A 24,187-nucleotide genomic window follows, 5' to 3' on the forward strand; every position below is an offset into this window, starting at 1 on the left:
GTTAAAAATAGGACAGGGCTTCCCTGGTGGCGCAGTGGTTAAGAATCCTCCTGCCAATGCAGGGGACACGGGTTCGAGCCCTGGTCCGGGAAGATCCCACATGCCATGGAGCAACTAAGCCCGTGCACCGCAACTACTGAACCCGCGAGCCACAACTACTGAGCCCGAGAGCCACATCTTCTGAAGCCCATGTGCCTAGAGCCTGTGCTCCGCACCAAGACAAACCACCGCAATAAGAAGCCTGCGCACCACCACAAAGAGGAGCCCCCGCTCGCCGCAGCTAGAGAAAGCCCACACGCAACGACAAAGACCCAACACAGCCAAAAATAAGTAAATAAATAAATTTATTTTACAACAGTAGGACAGAGCTCATATTCGTAGTTCCAACTTCAGACATCTTAAAGTGCATTAAACAAAGTCACTTCCAAGTGAACGGGAAAGAAATTCTGCCCTGAGTGATTCAGTGTAAGCCTGCAGTCCTGTGTCTGTTTTCCACTAGCCTCCAAACCCAGCCATGGTTTGTCTACGAAAGGGATGTTTTAATCAGAACACTTGCATTTATTGTCATATTGAAGTCCATCTGACTTGCAGATCCTCAGGCAAATGCCTCCCCATAAATTGCACGTGACTGGGTAGAAATTGCCTAAGCTCTTGAGTCCCCCAGATGTATGGCCAATTTGGGGTGACTGGCTCTGTGGTCTTCAATCATTCCCTAGATAAGAGCCAACGTATGAAATCTAACTCGAGATGCATGTGAATTTAGAAAACTCTGCAAAGAATGTCAGGCCCACACACTAAAAAACGGTGATCCTAAGAAGTTCTCACTTCTCCTTTGAGTGGAAGTATCCCTTTGCCTAAACTTGCACACCTCTCCAAAGCACTGTTCTGTTGGGCCAATGAAACAGAAAAAGAGAAACAGTGCTTTTTATCAGGGCTGAACAATGTGGATCTGGACTTTGTTATCCTACCTGAACGCCAGTCGATCTTATTTTTTTTTAAAGTCCGATAAGTTTCCTGAACACTGATACGACGAGTCCACAAGCAAGAGAGTAAACAGAATTCTAGTCTGTCTCGACACCATTTAACTATCCAAAGAAGCATTTCAGTGATTGATAGGGCAAGATATGGAACGTGACCTTCAGTCTAAATAATAAACTTGCTGACCTGAACCTGGATTTACAGGCAGGAATAGCAGGTAAACCACAGCATCGTGGCAAAGAGCAGGACCAGCCCCAGGATGAGGAAGCAATTTCACCAGGTCTCACCTTCAAAAGGTGACAAAACCTAATAACCAAACGGAACAGCAATCTTGAGACACATGGGGATACAGACTAGCTTTGCGCCGTCTTCTAAAACGGCAGGGTTTTGTGCCTACCTGTGGCAGGTAATAAATATCCCAACACAATGTGACTCGCTTGCAATTTTATACCCATAAATCCCCTTCCAGCTGGCTGCCAAACCACCCCCAAGCATCTCTGCAACACTCACAAAATGGCCCACTGTAAAGTCCTTCAGGGCAGGACCTGTGTCTCTGGCTGTAATTCCTAACAGCACATGAATAATATACAAATCATAGTCAAAAATACTGCTGACATGAAGGAATAAAAATTCATGACACTGTATTTAACCCTCATCTCCTTGAAAGAAGCATTTTTTTTTTTTTTTGCAGTACGTGGGCCTCTCACTGTTGTGGCCTCTTCCATTGCGGAGCACAGGCTCCGGACGCGCAGGCTCAGCGGCCATGGCTCACGGGCCCAGCCGCTCCGCGGCACGTGGGATCTTCCCAGACCAGGGCACGAACCCGTGTCCCCTGCATCGGCAGGTGGACTCCCAACCACTGCGCCACCAGGGAAGCCCAGAAGCATCTTTTAAAGGAGATCATTTGCTTTGAGTTACTTACTTTATTCTTCCCTCTGAGAAACACCTTTTCTGAACATTATTGTTACCCATTTGGGGGGAAAGAATCTTCATTTTTCTTATTATTAATAGTATTACATGGAAATGACCTATTTTAAAAAGACTGATGAAACACACTGGTTCCAGATCCATTTTGAGGAAAAGGAGTTTTGCCTTTCCATCCACACGGCCCTCCTAAGTGCAAACCCCCTATGTCAGCACTTTCACGAGCTTTGATACAGAGCTCAAAGTGTACTGAGCTCTCATCCAACAACCGTATTTCACATCCCCAGGACCTGGGAGCAGAAATGAGATCGGCACGAGTTCATCCGTGAAGAATGCAGGGGGAGGCCCTGCAAAAGCATAATCTCAGAAAAATATTCTGTTCCTCCAACAAAGGGCATTTTGTTGGTGTCCTACCGTCATTACAACAACGATGTACAAAATAATCAATGAACTCTGCCCAGGGTTTTCACTCCAGATGCTTTAAGCCCCCAAGCGAAGTTAACAGCTTCTATATTTTATAAAGTTTCTTTTTTTTTTTTTTTTTTTTGGTGGTACGCGGGCCTCTCACTGTTGTGGCCTCTCCCGCTGCGGAGCACAGGCTCCGGACGCGCAAGGCTCAGCGGCCATGGCTCACGGACCCAACCACTCCGCGGCATGTGGGATCTTCCCGGACCGGGGCAAGAACCCGTGTCCCCTGCATCGGCAGGCGGACTCTCAACCACTGCGCCACCAGGGAAGCCCTAAAGTTTCTTTTTATCTTGTGAGGCTAACAAAGCAAAAAGGTGGCAAATGAGGCTAAAACAGGTTTAAGGCTTAATATGCTCAATATAAGGCGCATCTGTCTAACTGAATTAGACCACGATCCTCACCTCCTTTGTAACATAAACAGGTGATTTTTTTTAATGTGCAAAAAGTAGGAAGAACCAAATGCTTTTTTATGCTGGATGTAAAGTTTATACGTTTACATGTTACCACTAGATGTGACAGAGAATAAACTGGAACCACCCTTCTGTGTTCTGAACTTCTCGGGTAAGTGACCTTCATCAGTAATTTAGTCTGCTTTCCGCTCCCTTTCTTTTGGGTACAAAGCACATCGTTCTTTAACTGGCCCTCGAGGGAGGCCAGCATCTCACCCCATTTCACAGATGAACAAGTAAAGGCATACCGGCTCCAGAACTGGCCAAAAGGTACCACAACTGGATGTTGGATTGGAAGCCAGAGGCTGCCTCTTACTACAATTCCTTCCCACACACCTACAACCCGGGATTAACACTTCTGAGTTTCTGGATGCTACAGCAGAGGCGGGGCTCGGCAGCAGGGAACAGGGAGACAGGAAGGCTCCCGATTCCCAGCGTGCTGGGCCAATTTACTAGGGACTCGCCAAGGGACAGACACCATGCGGCGTCAGGCCCCAGCCTCCCTTCAGCGCCCCCCGACCCCGGCTCCTGGCTTGAGAGTGGTAAAAAAGAACTTTTTCTCCCTTAATTAAGCTGCTCGGATTCGACTGAGATATTTCCAAAGTATCGTATCTCCCCTGAGAGTCCTTGTCTACAAGCAGCTGAACTGGAGGAGTGGAGGTTCCTCATCGACCTCAGCACCAGGCCCTGGCTGACGGCAGGGGCGCCTGCATGGGCAGCACCTCCAGCCCCGCAGCTGTGCCATCTCCATGGGGGCTAAAGGGGCGAGTCCACATCGGGCTGAGCCCTAAGTGTAAGAGCCACGCCAGATTTCCGAAGCTTAGTGTGAAATAAAGAGCGGAAACTAACTCAGCAGTAACTTTTATGTCATCTACGTGTTCACGGAACATTTTGGATCTACTGGGTTAAATAAAACACATTATTAATTTTACCCACGTCTTTAACCATTTTCCAGGGGGTAACTAGAAAATTGAAACCGACAGCAGCATTCTGTTTACCAGGCAGCACTGTCTTAGTGTGCTGGTCAGCCTACTGCGGCTCCAAGGCCAAAGCCAGCCTGCCCACCACCTGTTTTTGTGTGGCTTGTGAGCTGAGGATGGTTTTTACATTCTTAAGTAGCTGGAAAAAAATCAGAGGGAGAACAGTATTTTGTGACACACGAAATGACATGAAATTCAAGTTTCGGTGTCCACAAATACAGCTTATTTCCTCACTGATGTGTTGTCTGAGGCTGCTTCTATAACTGCTACAAGGCAGAGTGAATTAGCTCTAACAAGAAGTTCTGGCCCACAGAGCCCAAAATATTTATTATCTGGCCCTTTACAAAAAAAGGCTGCCAGTGGGGAGGGATAAACTGGGAGATTGGGACTGACATATACACACTACCATATATAAAATAGATAACTAATAAGAACCTGCTGTACAGCACAGGGAACTCTACTCAATACTCTGTAGTGGCCTATATGGGAAAAGAAGCTAAAAAAAGAAAAAAAGAGTGGAGATATATATATATATATATATATATATATGTATAACTGTTTCACTCTGCTATACACCTGAAACTAACACAACATTGTACATCAACTATACTCTAATAAAAATTTTTAAAAAGAAAGAAAGGAAGGAAACAAGGCAGGGAGGGAGGGAAGGAAGGAGGAAGAAAAAGGCTGCCGACGCCTGCCCTAGAGATTTGCAAATACAGACCCCAGTTTCCCAAGCTCAGGACCCTCTGGGCTTTGGTGCAGGCTCGCTAAGCCGACCAGGAGAAGAGGCAGCTGAGGTGGGCCAAGCCCCCCTAGCTGGCCAGACGGCTGGACGCTGATGCAGGAGTTTCCCTGGTTCAAATCCCCAGACCACCCTCTTTCTTGATGGATTATTACTCGAAACCTCCGCTCACCTTCACAGCAGACATGGCCACGTGCTGAGCGGGGGCCCACACGCTCAGGTGGCCAGCCCCAGCTCAGGGCACCCTTGACACTGGCTCCCAGCTCCTCCTGGGGATCCATCAGTAACCCCGGCCACCTAGAAAGGGGGAGGGGCCGGGAGGAGGAACACTGGCCTTCCACGATGTGATCTCCACAGCGACACAATTCCAGATGGCTCAGACCAAGACTCAAAGTCTCTAGGCTTCAAGGAGCATGCGGAAGGTCATACTCAAGGTGACTGCCCAGAAGATGCTCTGCTCAGATAACCCAAGTTCCTTAACCGCGAGCGTCTCAGTGGTTAAGGAGGTGGGGGGAAGGGGACTAGAATGACTTCCTAACTGTTAGGAATACTCAACAAAATACACACAAGGGCTTCCCTGGTGGCGCAGTGGTTGAGAGTCCGCCTGCCGATGCAGGGGACGTGGGTTCGTGTCCCGGTCCGGGAGGATCCCACATGCCGCTGAGCGGCTGGGCCCGTGAGCCATGGCCGCCGAACCTGCGCGTCCGGAGCCTGTGCTCCGCAACGGAAGAGGCCACAACAGTGAGAGGCCCGCCAACCGCAAAAAAAAAAAAAAAAAAAAAAATACACATAGAATGTGGGAGCCTTGCTCACAGCGGGTGTGAGATGGATGTTTGTGGAAAGGAAATGAGCCTTGGTAGAACATTTATGAGCTATTTATTTGGGGGGCTGGTTTTTCAGGCATTCACCCAATTTGATTCACGTCTATTAAGTCCTTGGTAATAAAAATTCAACTTCTAATATAGCAAGAAACTGTTAATGCTCAATACCTGGGATCATATTGTCATGGTGATTCAAAAAATAGCTCTCAATGTGGGGTACTGTGTTCTGATGCCCTCGGCTCCTCGTACCAGGGAAGCTCCAAGGAACCGCCTTTGGAAAGCCACCGCCGACCCACCCTAAGAGCATCATTGAAGACCGTCTACATGAAAACACGTGGCCTGTGAGAAAGGTCAACATACAAATCAACGTGAGGGGTCTCCTTTAGGGTTACAGGCTAGAAAAGGCTTCTCTTTCACAGAACCGGTGAGTTTTGCCTGTATTGTCAATTCGACATATAAATGGCCCTGTTTCACTCTTGTTTTAGTGACCAGAAAGCTCAGATTATAAATTTTGGTCCAAGTATACCCACGGGAGGGAACACGATGATCTGGATATGGAATCCTATTTTCCCCTTGTCAGGACCTATTATTTCATTTCCTTGTTCTTGACTTTTATTTAAGTTTTACTCTATATTTAATGTAGACCTCAAGTGTACCTCATACCCTTTATGGAATGGGGATAAACAAGCAAACTCTTCCTACCAACAGACGAACAACAGGATTTCAGTCACCAGATTCTCCAACAAGCCTGCCAAAATCCTCACAGAAGGGAATACAGGATGATGTCCATACACCGATTAAATAAATCTCTACAATCTGAGTTTACATGGGTCATTACGTATTTTGAGAAATTTCTAGAAAGGTAGCAAACTACCTAGGGCACAGTGTCAGGAAAATAATGAAGAAGCACTCAGCACTATCTTCTAAAGAGAATGGAAAACAAATGCAAAATCTGGGTCTCAGTTTACTGATTTTTCCCCTTAAGCGAAAACCTAGAATGTTGGCTATGTTTGCCCACGTGGAGAACGCGAAGGAGACAGGTTTTCTAAGCGGCTCTTGCACGATGAAGACAAATTCACGGCACCCTGGCCCGGCTCCCAAATTTGCCGGAGCAGGTAGAGGGAACGGATCCCCTATACAGCATCCAGCAGCAGAGCAAGACCCCGCCAGCCCGTCCCATGGGTGCCGTGGTCACCTGTCTGAACTGCCATCGCCAACAGGGAAAAGGGAAGTGTGGTCTCACCATGGTCGGCTTGCCCCTCTCCCCCACCTGTCTTCCTCTTCCTCGCCACCTTGTCCACCTGCACCAAAGATGTGCACGAGGGAAGGTGCCCACCTGCTCTGGTCTCCCCTGTGGCTCTCGCCAACCCACCTGGCAGTCACCCACTCCATCGCGACGAGAGCCCAGCCCTGCACGTGCCCTTCTCTGCACCAGCGTGCGCTTCACCTCTGCTGCGGCCTCAGACAGGAGGCCCACCAGAGACTGCGGGTCTATCTCAGCCATCTGGTCCTCGAGGACCCCTTGTCCTGCATGTTTTGCTATTTTCTTCTAGGACTTTCTATCCCCTGCTGGTGATTTGCTTTCTATATTTACTCTCTTATAAAAAGTGATGAGAGTAGGGTGTTACCATTGGGTTTCCCAAGAAAATCTGTGCCCGGGCCCCGTGCTGAGCTGGGAACGGGTGCCCACAGCTGCCAGGTCTTGGGTGACGACGGGGCTTCCCCGTTTCCTCCCAGTCTGAGCTCGGCGATGCTGGGTGGCCTTGAAGTGGGACGGCTTATCCAGTTCTCCCACTAACACGATATCCCCATGGAGAGCTGCAAAAATCTAGTCAACATTTTTTCTTCTCTCTGGAGACAGATTTAAGCATCAGAAAGTGAAAGTGAAGTGGAGCCCTCTCCCTCCTGTCCTAAATAATCCACCACTTTGCTGGGTCTACATTCACAGAGCTCGATCAGCGCTGCACCTTCTCGACAGGCTCATCTTGGACTCAGACTGCGACCTCGCTTTCTTCTGTGTGCTCAGCACGGGGTACCAGGCAGAGGCCAGACTGTGACTCAGGAAACCTGGGTTTGAGCTCGGCTCCATCACTGGGGCCTCAGCCAAATCACTAAGTCCTTCTGCAGTTCAGTACCTGTAAAATGTCCAGATTCACCCCCAAATCATCTCTAAGTCAGCTGCAAATAACACACATATAACTCTCAGTATGAGCCTTTTTAAACAAGTCCAAATAGAAATACCATAAATGTACAAAGGAAAGTAAATAACCAGGAAAGTAAGTTTTTCCCTTCATGGTCATTCTGTAGAATCAATTGAAAACTCCCGATAGACATGAAAACCCTACTCTGGAGCAATGCACTCCCGTAACCTGCTCGGGCCACGAAGGTACGGCTCAGTAAGCGTCTAAATGGTGCCTTTGTGGCCCCAAAGATCTAATGCACTTTCCAAAATAGTCTACTATTTCCATGGACACTGGAAAGACCTAATTTAACCGCTGGCTGAAATGCATACTCTCAACTGCCCTCTGAACGTCTGTAGCTAAATGAACACGGATGGCCAATGGACTCCCACATGCACAAAAAATCCCAAATTCTAACTGCTGTAACCTCTTTTTTTAACCAATCCCGACAGATACTTGAAAATGTGTAGCTATTAGGAAAATTAACCTTCCTTTGTAAAGTTCAAATTTTAAGCAGCCCATAATCTTTCATCAACCTAGAAAATAACTGATAAGCCAATCTTCCTGTAAAACCCTTAACAGATTCTGCTTTTCTGTCACCAGGGTAATTTACTGAGGCCAATTTTAATCCTACCACTAAACCACTAATCCCATGACTCTGCAGAATTGTCCCAAGTTTACGTTGCTATGGCAAGTATTTTTACATTAGGAATTCAGTTATTTACCCATAGTTGTGTTTTTCAAGTTGGTTTTAGAAATGAGATCATCGTCCTTGCCTCTTGTTTTAAAAAGTAAAAAGCCACGTCTGAACTAAGGAAGCCACCTGAGCACCTGGCTGGGTCATCACAATAACACTAATTTAAATTATGCTTGGTGTTACTCAAAGGAACAAATTATCACCGTTATGCTAATGGTCATGCTAAAGACACAAAAAGCTCTGGTATGATGAATCTCCATCTGGTGGGACTATGATTATCAATGTGAATGATCATATTTTCTCCAACTGGCACAAAAATCTCCCCGGGGCACTGACGGTGTCAATATAAATGATGTGTCACCCAAAGCAGCCTTCAATCACACCACTCAGATTCTCTGAGGTACCATCCCATCCACATATGCCCACATACGCTTTACAGGCAACACACATGAATGAGTATAAATGTGTTTACTCCTCTCCTTAAAACAGGAAACACAGTATGATTAAAACTAATGAGACAGATTCAGCAGGAGACTATCTGGACACACATGAGCTTTGGTGGGCAACTCCACAGCCATACGGGACCTTAAAAATGGAGGCAGAAATCTTGATTCTCCACGTCCACAGCTTCCTGAGACATGGCATCTAGCAGAGGAGCTACCCTTGTGATTAAATCCACGTCTATCTGAAAATTCAAAATAACATGTGTGAACAAAACAAGGTGAAAACATCTAGATAATCCCAGAACAGCACCACAAAAGTTTAAACTATAGAACAGGATCACCCATCTGTCCACTGGCTCATCCATCCATTTAAAAAAAATAGCTAATTCTTTAAGGGGAAAAAAAAACAACACATTTTTTTTTAGCTCTAGGTCAAAGTCACCAGAATAATCAGGAACGAAACAGTGAAAGTCCTGTCTCACTAGCCCAACTTTCAGCCTGTTTACAACCAGCAGAAGTATTAACTGCTCACTTTGGGCTGTGTGTCTTCCTGAATCAACACAATCAGCCAACATCTAATGTCAAACTCTTTCCCACAAAAATTATTTCAGGAAAAAAAAGTGACACTTGCTCACAGCCCTCAAATATCAACAGAATGAGAAGCTGCTAGAGACAGGAACAGCCTCTCGGCACATCTCTGGTTGCATCCTTCACTGCCCTAACTTTCGAAGAACATTCTGGAATGCTGAAATGAATCAGTACCTCATGCAGCCCAAGTCAGCCAAAGCAACATAGGTTAAACAGTGCCATATGGCAAACACAGGCGCATGTTGCCCTTTTCTGAGACAAAGGACAAAAATTCCTAAACAAATATCCTTTCTTTCCACATGGGAAGAGGTGAAGAGGGGAGGGTTTTTCAAGTGAGACCAAATAATGCTGAAAAAAGCGTTCTTCTTTCACTCTTACTGCCTAAGAGAAAAACTAGAGTTTTACCAGAGAACCTCAGTTTTTCAGTCTCCCTTCAACTCCACCCTGAAAGCTAACACCACAAGTTAGCCTAGCTCCCCATCCCCTAAATGAGCAAGAAAATAACAAGACAGCTGCATCCGAGGGCTGAGCGGACAACAGCAATCCTCCGGGTGCCAGAACCGGTGAGAGACAAGCCTACCTGCTTCTGAAGGAATGAAACACCAGCTTACTTTAGTCCTGAAAATAAAATACGTTAACATCTCAACCGACTTTCAACACTCCATTGAGGAGGTGTCTGAACCTCACAATCACATAAAACACATGTCTCTTAAAGTCAGTGTTTGGAATGCAATGACTTGATTAAATTCCTGACAGCAAAACATCATCGACAACAACAAAAGAGCAGAAAGAAAAAGAAAGAACATCTACCAAATGAACACATATTTGAACTATACTTGTAAAATATATTTGTAAAACGTATATTTGAAATATATTTGTAAAACATATCTAAACCCAATGGAGCTGCTTTTTAAATGTATTGTTTCGACTCACCGGTGTGGTGTTTTACTCATCATTTTACACATATTTACATGTTTGGGTTCTAAAAATAGTTGCGTTTCTAATTACTTCTGCTTTGTAATTTTCAGTACCGTTGGCACTGAAGACTAAATGCCAGCTCTTTTTCGGAAAACTACTTTTAAGGGATATTGAAAGCCACAAAATTATACTTCGTTACGATTCCAATGTATGCTACTGGAAAACATTTCATTCTGGGCATAAATATGACAACCAGCACTAGCTTTGGAAAGAAAAGCTTCAGCTGTTCAAATCACGTGTAGCCAGATGCAAGGGATAAAGAATACATACACAAAACAGACAGTTGCAACTGCTAAGTTTTACCAGTCCATCTAAAATATACTTGATATACCTTAGCAGATAGTATAAATTTCAAATACAAGCAATGCATTTATAGTGCCTATATATGTATCCTCCCTATGACTATTTAAGTCATAACCCTCAAATACTCCTCTCTTGAAGAAAATTAATTTTAAAATAAAGATGCTTTTAAAAGAACTGGATGAGGCATTTTAAATTTATAGTGAAAGTGTTTCTTTATTTTTCCCATGAGGTTCCTTGTATTAAGAAATTCTTCTTAAATCAACATTTGATGTGACTTCTTTCTTAAAATGGGCTCGTGACAATTTGCCGAAATTTCTAAAAACTGTAAGGTATTCATAGCTAGAGTCAGAGGATAACGAGGATGCCCTCCCATAAATCACTCCCCCTCTGGGGAGAGAGGTAGGGCGGGATCTCAGCTCACTCAGGGCAGAGGTCACCCCTCCATCAAAGAGAAATGTCCCACCTCCCTACCGTCCCCCCCACAATTCACTCGTTCCTGGGTCCAGACAGGATGGAGGCAAAGGCATGAATCTAAACAATGCTGTCACTCCTGTGGTCCCAAGGCACATTCAAACCCTAACAGGCTGCTGCCAACATCCTGCTGGTCACATCAGACGGAAAAGGCTGGCGGTGACATCCCCAAGGAGAAGACAGGAAGGAGAAGAGAGCCACCGTCACCTGTGTGACTCATGCCACCAGTTAGCACCAAGCCCAGCGCAGAACAAGAGTCGAAAAATTGCTGGTACCCGAACTCCAGAGCAGACAGAACGGCAGCCCAGGGACGCACACCCACACTCCACATTCACATCTGCCTTCTCAAAGCTCCATCCTGCTAGCCTGTCTCTATACCACACATGGAGATGTAGTCCAAACACCACCTGATCAGACCTCAGAACAAATCCACCTCCTGACACGGCTCTGTTCACTTGAAACATGCAAATCCAAATGAGATGAGACTTCCTACCAAGAGCATAAGGGTCTGGGAGCTAAAGACAGTGATGCAATGAATTCTTCCTATTTAGACATTAATAATTCTGGAAGAAAAGATCAAAGGTGCCCAGTGCTAAGCAAGCCAAGGCGGGTCCACGTGCTGGGTGCTAGTTCTGTGGTGTAAGGACAGCGAGGGGGACACCGGCAGCAGGGCCAGGGCAATGCAGCACACAGGCCCACTAGGAAGCATCCTCTGGACGGCACTCAGTAAGAAGAGAGTGAATGGAACTTTCCCCACAGCCTCTAGAGCTTTTGAGGGGGAGGAGTCAGGGCAGCAAAGAGATGCATTTTTTGAAAGAATTGATTGTGCCAGAATAAGTCCATCCAAGTGCTAAAATTTAGGTATAAACATTTACAGCATGTAAGATGTCTGCTTTTGAAGAAGGAACCTTACTTCTACGTTCAAATATTTATAACTGCAGATATCTGATCAAATACATTTCACTTTCTTTTGCTTTCTACCATTAGTTCTATGCCTTCAGCTGAAATCTATGCCTATCACCCAGAAAGGTTAGCTGTCTCCAGCTAAATTTGGCCATGAAACACCAATGAAAAAGTTATTTGTTTCCTGCACAACAGCATTGCTTTATTCAGTTGGAAATCTAGCTACATTATAAGCAAAATACCACTTTTAATGATATAACTAAAAGCAATGTTGAAAATGGAATAAAAACCAAAAGAGTTCAGCGTCTTGAACACTGAAAACAAATATATTATGAAAGGAAAGTACACACGTCCGGACAAGCTCCTTCCCCCTGAACAGAATCAGCTTCTATTTCAGTTTCCTATTTCTATGCCATTAAGGTATAATGCAGCTGAAACTCTAAACACAATCTCCAGCCAGACTTAGAGCCACTCCCACAAAATTCTTTATAAGAGTCCTTCTGGTAAATTATGAATAAGACCAATACGTATCCTGGAAAATGAATAAATAAGAATCCACAGCAACCCAATAAACTGAGCACTGGTTTTTCGAGAACTATCCATGACTAAACTCTACTTAAATTCCTAGGTCACATTATCATTTTTCCCTGTTTAGTAACGCTGAAAACCATCTGTTAGAGTTTACCCCACTTCGAGTTCTTCTTTAAAGAAGTCTCCTTTTCTTTTTCACATAATTGTTGCTAAACTTAATCTCCCCATTAAATGCTCCACCTGTAAGACTCAAATATCTCCACGTAGGAGCAAGTAAGGTAAATGAAGTTAAAGTTTAATTCCCGGAAGTGGAGACAAGGCGATTTCAGCATCGACCTGTTTTCACAGACATCTCCCATTCTATTCACTCTGCGTTGGTCTCTCAGATGTCTCATAAAGTTAGAAATGTGGGACTTCAGAGCCCCAAGGAAACTTTAATCTCTAAATTAGTCAGTCAACTTTAAAGGTCCTCTACAAATAACAATGGGATTAAGACTAGTGATGAAAACTATTCTCAAGTCATCACTGACTAGTATCAGTTACACATCCAAAAGTTAAAAGTCCTTGATGGAGCAAGTTTCAGTATACTAAGCCATTTGGAAAGATTACGCTGACAAACAAAAGCTTTCGGAAATGAAACGAAGCAAAACTCCTCTCTCTTTTTCCACTGTTGAATCCTGTACCTACCAAATACGCTCCTTGGCTGTTCTGTTTCATTTTACAGACATTCGCATTCTTCTCAGTTAGCTTTATGGCACATCCCTTGGGCTTGTTATTTTTTTTAGAATGTTAATGTGCTCTAAACGTTTCATTTTATTCAAATTAGCAAATTTAACAAAATAAAGCCTTACTCATGAACTAAGAAAAATACCAGACATAATATATTTGTACCTTAACACATCAAAATTCGAATTCCATTACCACAACACTGGAGTCTCGCTCAGAGCTCAGGGTCTCCCAGGGTCCATTCAAGACAGCATGGGAGCTGCTCTCGTGAAACTGTCCTTCTCCGGGACCCGAACTCCCAGACCCAGGCACGGCCGCCCAGATCCGCACCCTCCAATTTCGCACACAGGCGGGGAAACTGCGCGGCAGTGGCACGTGGGATAGTTAATTCTGGCCAGTCTGTGTCAACATAAATAACACAGCTATTTTGACGCCACAATCAAAGAATGCAAGAGAAAATGAAGGAGGAACAAACAAATGATAAAACGAGCTCTCTTTTTTTGCGCGGCAGTAGAAAGATCCTACCAAATTGCATGCATGCCTAGTTCCTTAAAGTAGCACTTACATTCCTAAACCAAAATACTCCGATCATACTAACAGGAAGGCATGAAAAATAATCTGGCGAAGATCCTGTTGGGGGAATAACCACCCTTGCTTCTCCTCCGGTCAGACCTTTAATGGTATTTATCACACCGCCACGGCGGGGGGGGAGCACCTCAATGTTTAAGTCATCTTTAATCAAGACTGGAGACCTACGGGCAGGTTCATGGGGGAAATGCCGGTCTGTTACACGTTTAATGAAGACTTTTGTGACCTGCCGTTAGGTCGGCGCGGTGCGCGGCCCAGGGTCCCGCAGCCCTGCCCTTTGTTACGCGGTGGACCCCGCCGGCAGGCCCGGCCCCCAACCACGGACACCCCGGGGCTTCCAGCCGCAGCCCAGAGTGCACGCGAGGTCCCCACGGCCGACACGCACCAGGTCCCACGCGCAGGACACAGCAACTCCACGCGCGGCCGCCCCGCACGGGGACGCCCGGGCCCGGTGCCCACCAGCCCCTCGCGCACAAATCCGCGCGCTGCCCGCGGCCCGGCACCAGGTCAGGTATGAACACTTATGTAATCGCTCGGGGGCCACGCCTCTCCCACCGCCCCACCTCCGCCAGGACAAAGTGAAGTTTAAAATAGAAACCAATTACCTGGCCTCCGCCGCGCCTCGGCCCCCGGAGCGCGGTCCCCGCCACCGCGCACACCCCCGCCCCAGCCGGGGCCCAGCGCAGCCCGCCCCCCGCCCCCCGCCCCAACCCGGCCCGGCCCGCACTCCTCCGCCCCGCGCAGACCCCGCCCCAGACCAGGCCCTCACCCCCCGGCCGGGCCCCCCAGTCTCCCGCCCCAGAGCAGCCCCGGGCCCTGCACTCCCCACCCCCAACCTCATCCCTCGCCCCCTCCCGCCGTCCCGACCCCTCCCCAGTTAGACCCTCTCCGGCCCGCACGGACCCCCGCCTTTGTTACGGTGCGAAGTTGGGCCGTGGGTCCCCGTCTCTTTCACTTCTTGGGTTACAGTGCAGGCGTGTGACGTCCGCTCCACATGACGGGGGCGGGGGGCGGGCGCCGGGGGGAGGGGAGGGGGCGGGCCGGGCCCTCCCCCACCTCCCCGCCCCGCCCGCCCCGCCCACGGCCCTCCCCCAGTTAGCCGGGCCGCGAGAGGCCGCCGCCCCCGGGGCGGGCAGGTAAATGCCCCCGCCTCCCCAGGCGCCCCAGGCCCAGCGCCGCACCAGCGGGAGCAACAGAAATAGGAATGATTTAATCTAGCGACGCCTCCCCCTTCTGCCCATTCCTCAGTCCGCGAGCTCACAGAGATTGGGGGGCGGGGGGAAGAGAATCTAGTCGTACTCGGATTTAGGGGGCGGAAATGGCCCGGGCGGGAGGCGCGGGGCTCTCGACACCACCTTGTAACCGAGTTAGGATCTTGATGGGAGAGGACGAAGGTCGCCCGGGGACCCTCCGGCAGACCTCCGCGCGGCTCTGCAGCCGGACACACCGTGCGTGGACCAGGCCGGGTCGCAGGATGCCTCCCAGGGGTATCGGAGAAGCAGGGGGCACATGTGGATCCTTAACCCGTTCCCTGCAGCATCGCCATCCATCCCAGAGCGAAGCAGCACAGCCACTGCAACACGGAACAGAGATGCTACATGGCTAGTAGCATGTGTCCACACACAAAACTACCAGTATTCCTAGGGAAGTTGGTGCCGGGTTAAACCCGTAGGAAACGAGTGGCGGCCCGTGACGCGCTCCGCCCGTGAATGTGCCCATTGTGCGCGGGAGCCACGGCCAGCCCTTCGCATTCATAAGTCGGGTGGGCAGCAGAACGCTGACCATGAGCAGGTCACATTCTAGCCTTTGCCATGGACTAAGTATCAACTGCCAGTGAGAAAATAAAATGTGAGGTTGGAAGGTCCACGAGCCCTTCACTTTTACAGTTAACACCAGTTTCAACAATCCTCGACCTGGCTACGCTTAGCGCCCGGCGAGTGGGCTCCATCCCTCCGACCCCAAGAGCGCAGGGCGCGCCTGCCGCGTGGGAACGTGACGGAAGGAACCACACATTTCGATTCCCCAGTCTCTGAGAAGCACAATCGCATCACTCCTTTTCTTCCCCGTCTGCAGGTTTCGACTTGAATCCGAAAGCACTTCTTACGCCCATTCCTTACGGGGGGACACTCGGCGGAGGGAGGGTCTCCATTTGGACTGCCGCGTGCCCACCTAGCTGAAAAGACTCAGATAAAAGCGTGTCCACGTCTACAGCTCACAACTGTGCAAATCAGGAGCCTGAGGACGCGCGGGGCTGGTCGGATTTAACAGTGTGCAGACACATGGGCGCATGCACGCGCGCGCGCGTACACACTCACACCCCAAATTACCTCCGGGATGGAGAAAGCCGCTGCGGATTGGCCGGGAGAGCCGTCACTCACACCCAGGGGGCAGGGAGACTTCGCAAGGCTGTTTCCTTTTTTCCCCTTCCCTACCGTTTCATTTATTGGTAAAACAACAGCAGAGGTCTGAAAGTTAGCCATCTGCGCCGAGAGAGAGTTTGCCTTCGTTAACGAGGGGGGGCGTCAGACAATATCCGTTTAAATATATTTTGTACTTCCTCAATGGATGAAAGGGGAAATTAGCAATCGGGGTGGGGGAGGACAGGGAGAGCGCGGTGAAAAGGAGGGGGTCATCCGGGAGGGGATGGACGCAGGGTGAAGCTGTTCTCAACACCCAAAAGGGACTTTGACCTTTCATTGATCTCGAAATTAAAAAATGTTCTTCACAGGTCAGATTAGAACAAACGCTGGTCCTAATTTATGAACTCATTATTTTAATTTTATTATTTAAGCATGCGCCAGCACTCGTGTTTCCTTAAGAAAGAACTGACCTATTTTTGGCTGGAGATAAACGATCATGTTAACAGATGTTAATCTTGTAATCTGTTTTTCCTGTAAGCACTTTACATACCCGGGTTTCAGACCTTAAAAATAACATCTTTTCCAAAAAGACCTGACGTCACAATTCACTCCCTGAAAAATCACTCCCCCTCTCCAGTTTTTTTCCTCCGCAATGATCTCAAAGACATTAAATCTTTTCCACTTTATAAACGCTGATTTGTTCTGCCTCGACTCCCACAGGCTTTTATTTGCATTTCAAATTCCACAGGTTACACCAGTCGCCTTTTCAAAAAATGTAAAACAACAATGAAGCAGCAAATGGCTTTTTGTGCATCTGGATTAAATAAGGCACAGAATGAATATATTTTAAAAGAGGGCTGAGCAAGTTGATCTTTGCACACCCGGAGACCAAGTAATTCTTTATCAGTAAGCCCAGCGGAATGAGTAAAACACAGACACACAACCCCAGAAGCCCCTGGTCACATCCCGGTCTGCTGCGGGGAGCTTATTAACGCTGATAATAAGCGAGTTTGACTTACCCACATTTTTCGGGTAAAAGGCTCGGTCTCTCGGGTCCCTAATAGCAAAGCTCCACCGCCCCCCCCCAGCCCACCACGGCTGATTGTCACCGCACACCAACCTTCCTTCATGAACCACTGTTTCAAATACCCAACTAGGCTGTCTTTTAACAAACTTATTCATACAAAGTTTCTTTAAAACTCGACGAGGCGGTTCAATCTAAATACTGATCGTAACTCTTCAGTAGGTTAGCTCCCCCTGGAAATGGCAGACGAGGCGCTTTTCCACCACCACCACCCCCAAACACACACCCCAAGTATTCTTTTCTAGTATATACGCGGGTATACAGCGCGATCAATACCTCCTCCGCCCCCAGCCACGCCAGGCTGGGTGCATCTCCGAGGAGCCCCTGCCACGCAGACCCCGTCTCCCCACCCCGCCTCAGTCACTGCGAGAACCCTCGTCCCCAACCCCACTCCGGCCCTAACTTCCCTTCCGGGCTCTCACTTCCATAATGTTAGGGTCACTTATGCGCTCCCAGCTGATGGGCACGCAGCCAGGGGAGGGGGGAACAACGCCCCTCCCCGCAAGCACGTCCCCGAGGCAGCAGCGCTCGGTCCCCACTGGCATCGACCCCATCAACCAAACCCTTAATAACTGGAGCGGCTCCTCGGGCCCCGAGGCCCCATCACCCACCTTCATTAGCCGGAGCGTTTTACTTTAAAGTAAGGCAATTTGCTCTTTGTCTCCTAATGGATGGAGAGCGCATCCGAGCTCCCCTCCTCCCGCGTCGCCTTTGACGAAGTGTACAAAGCCGGAGCCTCCTCCGCGCTCCCACCCCGCCCCTCCACTGCGGTAAAAGCCACCTCCCGGGCGCTCGCTGGGCCGCCCGAAGTTGCATCTTCCCTCTCCCGGAATTGCGGAGCGGAGCAACTAGCCACCGGGAAAGCGAACCACCCTCCCCGCGCCCCGGAGTCCCTTCCCGGAGCCCCGACCCCCGCGGCGCACGCCGGGTCCCACACACGTCGAGGCCTGGTCCCAGCGCCCCCCGCCCTCCCGCGGGCCCCGCCGCGCCGCCACCCCGGCCCCTACCTTGGCGGGGAGGCGGGTGGCCCGGGGAGGAGGACGCGCACGCCCCGCGCCTCTGAAGGTGAAGCCGAGCGCCCGAGGCGCGGAGCCGAGCGCTGCACTAGACCGACCGCGCCAGCTGCGCCCGGGCGCGGGGGACGCGCGAGGGCGCGCGGGGCCCACCACGCGCCCGGCCCCCTCCCCGCGCCGTCCGCGCGCGCCCCGGACGCGCCCTCCCCGCGGGGACCCCGGCGCCGGCCGGGCTCCGGGGGGTGCGCGGCGCGGGGAGGGGACCGGGCCCCAGCGGCCCGGCGCAGGCCCGAGGCTTCCCCCAGCCCCGGAATGGTCTGCCCTGTAGGAAACGCACACGCTCCACTATTGTCTCATCAGCACAAAGTTCTGCCACACTGCGGGGAAAGTCTGGAGGCTCGCGATGACTCAAGACACTGATAATTCTTCCCCTAATAGCACTGAATCCCGATCCCAGCGGCTAGTTGTCGCCCCTTATTCCCAAGGACTAGCGCTGCCGCAGATCCAGTTACGGGAAGCTGTTTACGCGCACACACGGATACACACACAGGCACGCATCCATACGTGCAGGCGTGCTGAGAATGCATGTTCAGCCGGCTTGGGCACCTGAGCACTAAGCCTGGAATCCAGATTTATAGGCGGGTATCCTTCCGGTGGTCCCAGCCGCGCGTGGTTTACAAACCGCTTAGGGTGTGCGTTTCACCTGACCTCCTGATAAAGGTGCTGGGGGTATTCAGGCACAGGGTATCTGCAGATGAAGTCCGGAATCAAGATGGGGTCCCACTGGAAAGACTTCAGAACAAGATTCTGCTGTCTGTCAATTAAAAAATGCCTGTTGTTTTTTTTATTTTTATCCTTGAAAAGTTCCACTTTAATTTTTGTTTTTCAAACTCCACTTTCTCACCCCAATTACTATTCTCCGTGGGCTGTAGTTACTGTTGCACTAAGTCGAGCCTGAGAACGGAAATCCCAATTTGACTCCAGAAAGCTTTCAACGGGGGGTGGGGGGCTGCAGAGGGGAAGGGGCGGGAGGGGGCAGATGGAGGGGAATGAGGAGAGGTGACGGGGTGGGGGGAGGCTGTGGGAGCGGGAGCCCCCCACCCCGGCACGCGCGAGCCGGGGTGTGACATAGACCCAGGGAGCGGTGGCCTGCGCGGAGTAACGCTGCCCTCTCCCACCAGGCTCCTGGCCGTGTTCTGCTCACCTCGTGACGATCCGCAGTGGATATGGATTCCATCCAAGACACGGCCGTGGCTCTGCTGTGGAGGCCGCGCTACGGTCCAGGCCTTACCTTCCGCGGTGGCATTTCTCTCGGAGCCTAACGTTCGCTAATGTTCACGGCTGCTGCAGCAGCTCGGGGGCCCGCTCCAGCTCAGGGCATTTACAACAGAAACCACTACGGACCAGCGCCCAGGAAGGGACTTGTGCCTGCAAAGCTGGACTCTCAGCCAGTGGGCCATTCTGCATGTGTGCAACGTGAGTGCAGGGTGTGTGGTGTGTGTGCGTGTGTGTGCATGTGCGTGCGTTTCCACGAAGCAAGGGAGTGGGGGGTAGAGAGACAGGGAGGGAGCAAGACGGCTGAGAACCTTTGCGAGAAGGATCCCTGGTCATAAAATATGATTAATGATCTGCACTAATGCGGAGAGCAGGCATGGTAAAGGTCGTTGACGACTGTTGCTGGTTTCAGCCTGAATGCCTAAGTGCGATGTATTCTTGAACAATCAAATTTAAGCCCGATTCACAGAAAAGTATTGAAGTGCCCACAATTCTTTACAATGCAGAGTATAAATGCACAAATAAAAGTATCCCCCCGTTGCACTGATTACATGGATATAAATGTCATATAGAGACGTACTATCACGTATATATGTATGCACCCCCAAAGAGATTAAAATTTGCCTATTGAAACTTTAATACTTTGTGTAGTATTTTGGAATGGATTTGAGTCCATGGTAAAAATTCTTAGGTCTATTTAAGACTACAGGATTGCACTAATAACTTCCATGTGTGGAAAATTGACAAGTTAGACCAAAAATCAGTGAGCAAAACTTCCACACTCCTCCACATAAAATTGTGATTTTCATGACTTGCCTTCTTTCTCCAGCCTGCTTATCACCCACATGTGATTTCACTCAGGGCCACGCGGGTTCTACAATAATAGTGTGCTTTTCTTCCCTGTTTCTCTACAATGCATGCAGAATCTGAGAATGTAACTTGAGAGGCCGTAAGAGTTACATCCTGGAAAATGGCAGCTTGAGGACCAGCTCGGTTTTGTTACTGGTGAGAGCACCATTCGTGAGCTGAATGTGTTTACATTACTGTTCATTTGTCAACACACTATTTTAAAAATGGTATCAAAACAAAATATATGAGTTCTCACACTACTCCTATAACATATTCAGCATTGTCAAAATTTCAACTGTTTAATATATTCAAACACTTAAAGTCCCCATTAGAGATTAAGGACACTGCTTCTGCACAAAATATACATCCCTGAAATCCCCCAAAAGAAGTTCTCCTATTTTGAAATGTTTCGGTAAATTACAGTATTTGGGTGGAGAGAAGTCAGCAAGCCTGATGGATTAATGGTTGGATATACATTGGTTATTTATAATTTTATAACAGACAAGAATTCTGGTTAATGAAATACTTGGAGAAAAAATACTTATTTTCCCTTGTTATGATCTAATGAATTATTTGTTCAGGATTTGGGACTCTGACCCATCAAGCTAAGGAAAATGGCTTTTAATGAAACAGTGTTGAATGGCTTGTCTGCATGAGTCAGGCAATGGTGTGTGATTATTGGGCATTTAGATCAGAAAGGTTCCTAAGAGATTCCATTAAAGAATAGTTAAAAGTGAAAAACAGACAGATACCAAAAAAAAAAAAAAAGAACCTCCTAAAAGGCCTTGTCCGTCTGAAAGCTGGAAGTGAAACTCTCTAAACTATAGTGTGAAATCTAAGACAAACTAAAAATATTTATTAAATATGCATGCTCAAATTTTTAAATGCACTACTTATTAGTAAATATTTAATGTTAAGTCTTTGTGTGAATTTCTTAGGATTTTCTAAATTATATCTGAGAAAGGAGAATGACATCATATACCTAAGTCCAGGTATAAAATATTTAGCTCTCTGAACTAACTTAAATTTAGAGATTTCAGAGTGGATTAGGGATAAATTTGATTTAAATTGTCAACAAGTATTCCTAGGTAAAGGCTGTTTTAAGAACAGTACAGCTGCTGCCTGCCTTTATACTGTTTGGAGTAGGTGGCAATTTCACGTATAAATGGAAATTGGCTATTTATTTAGTCACTGATGGTTTCAAAAACATTACCGCAGTCCTAACTTGCTGTTCTATCCTAAAATCTTTCCCTTCCTTAGAACCTGGAGACTCAGAGAATCTGCTGTATTTAGATTACGGAGGAAGGGAAAACAGCCCATCAGCATGAGTGATTCAGTATGGAATTTAACATATGGTGACCCCCTGCCCTGATGAGAGGCAAAGTTGTGATTATATTCTAAATAGTCTTTACAAAATGGTTTCAGGCTGCTTGAATCCGAAGTTAACCAACAGAACATTTTTAATCGTGGTGTAGGAAACTATCTCGGTTGTTTCTTAAATTTTAATTCTTATGGAAGGTGATGAATACTGTAGTAGTGAAATAGACACTATATGTTTCTTCTAAACACACACACACACACACACACACACACACACCATTACCTCTAATGTGATCCCTGCCCATATTCTCCTAGCTTCTCACTGAGCAGCTTTCTCTGGTGCTGTCTTTTGTGTAAATTTGACAATTTGGGTCAGCCTGTCTGGGCTTTAGGCTTAGTCAGTCATGGTGGAAACCTGCGTGTTGTTTGAAAGACTTCTGTGACGATTTCTTCACCTCTCCGCGGTGTCCGACTCTGAATACACCTTAAAAGCCATACCTGAATTTTTCAATAGTTTAATAATCAGCAAAGCGCCTCTTCCAGATCTGTGCAAAATAGACCCATATGCGCGACACAGAGAATGGTTTCCTCATTTTTCCCCACGGCAGAAACCCTAACCTTCCCAGGGAATCAGCCGTTTTAACAATCTGTCCTGGTTTTCTGCTCAGAGGAAAATTCCATGGTGGCCCCTACTCCTATTCTTAATGCAGCACGGGTTCTCTTTTACTCTTGTGCACCGATTTTGGCTAATGACAAAGATATCTTTAATAACTTTCAGTCAGAGCGTTCGTGCAGATTCAGAATTGAGGCAAAAGCATCATAGAAAATATACTAACAGTCCCGGGATTTGCAGGCACGTTTTCTCACCATTTGCAGTTTGGGGTAACTACATCAGGACCTCACAGCAGGTAGAGGGACCTCAAATCTGTTCTTAATGTCAACTTAAGTAAGTCTTGGCAGCAGCTGGCTGCAGAAGAGCTGATACGGAATTCCACAGATGCAGTTCATAACGGCTTGAAGAATAAAAGGAAGTAGGCCACAGAGCAGAATTCATTTAAGGAAAGACAAATTCAGGAAGGATTCTTCTTTGGAAAGATTTCCCATGTTCGGGAAGGGAGGGAGTGTTTTTCTTATCACAGGATCCCACAGTATGTTAATTACTTAGCAGATAGGTTGTTACTAACACCATACTTCTTACTTCTTACAACAGCAAAACCAATGACTTTTTCTGCCCCCAAATCTCATTATGTTTCCCCATGCATAACTGATTACATGTGCATGTTGATGCAAACTTTTCTAAGAGAACTGAAAATAAAATAAGGGAACCAGCAACATCTCTTTCACTGTGGGTAGGCAGATATACTTGTAATGAAACCGAGGAGGGAATAAATGCTCAGAAACCTTCGCGTGAGATCTCATTGGACACATCACAGAAGACAGTTTGAAGGAAAGCAGAATTTGACATTTAGGTGGTTTGATGATATTAGAATCAGAACCATAAGAAAAGAAGTGGTCAGGATACGGGTGAGTCGCTGTCATAATTAAGGAGTCAAGACATTTTGTTGATGAGGAAGGCTGGGTACAATTTTTTTAATTCATTTTTATTGCAGTATAGTTGCTTTACAATGTTGTGTTAGTTTCTACTGTACGGCAAAGTGAATCAGCTCTACGTATACATATATCCCCTCTTTTTTGGATTTCCTTCCCATTTAGATGACCACAGAGCCCTGAGTGGAGTTCCCTGTGCTATACACAGGGAACTGTGTAGGTTCTCATTAGTTACCTATTTGATGCATAGTAGTGTGTATATGTCAATCCCAGTCTCCCAGTTCATCCCTCTCCCCCCATCCCCCTGGTATCCATATGTCCGTTCTCTACATCTGTGTCTCTATTTCTGCTTTGCAAATAAGTTTATCCATATCATTTTTCTAGATTCCACATGTGAGTGATATGATACGGTATGTGTTTTCCTCTTTCTGACCTATTTCACTCTGTATGACAGTCTCCAGATCCATCCACGTCTCTGCAAATTGCACAATTTCATTCCTTTTTATGGCTGAATAAGATTGGGTACAATTTTTTTTTCTTTTTTCTTTTTTTGCGGTACGCGGGCCTCTCACTGTTGTGGCCTCTCCCGTTGCGGAGCACAGGCTCCGGACACGCAGGCTCAGCGGCCATGGCTCACGGGCCCAGCTGCTCCGCGGCATGTGGGATCTTCCCGGACCGGAGCACAAACCCGTGTCCCCTGCATCGGCAGGCGGACTCTCAACCACTGCGCCACCAGGGAAGCCCTGGGTACAATTTTTTTAGTGACTTTTTATTGCACTAAAAGAGACATAACACAAAAGTTACCATTTTAACTATTTTTAGGTGTACAGTACAATGGCGTTAAGTACATTCACAGTGTTGTACAACCATCGCTACTGTCCATCTGCAGAACTCTCTTCATCTCATAAAAGAGGAACTCTGTCCCCATCAACAACTCCCCATCTCCTCCACCCCGCAGCCCCGGA

General features: G+C 47.8%; 1 protein-coding gene across 5 annotated transcripts in view; it reads right to left on the bottom strand.

Moving 5' to 3' along the window:
* The window catches only part of ZNF516 (zinc finger protein 516), a 105,915-nt gene extending 87,568 nt beyond the window's left edge, over window positions 1-18,347 (bottom strand). For 2 of the 5 annotated variants that reach the window (XM_081252579.1, XM_081252575.1), the window contains exon 1: window positions 14,677-14,742. The gene's annotated coding sequence lies outside the window, so the exon portion shown is untranslated. Of the gene's footprint in view, window positions 1-14,378; window positions 14,424-14,676; window positions 14,743-17,828; window positions 17,922-18,224 lie in introns of those variants that run through there. The other 3 variants (XM_081252576.1, XM_081252577.1, XM_081252578.1) reach the window with 3 other exon arrangements.
* Window positions 18,348-24,187: the final 5,840 nt, after the last annotated feature.

Source organism: Mesoplodon bidens (genome assembly GCF_964165515.1).
Source record: "Mesoplodon bidens genome assembly, chromosome: 13".
Lineage (NCBI taxonomy): Eukaryota > Metazoa > Chordata > Mammalia > Artiodactyla > Ziphiidae > Mesoplodon > Mesoplodon bidens.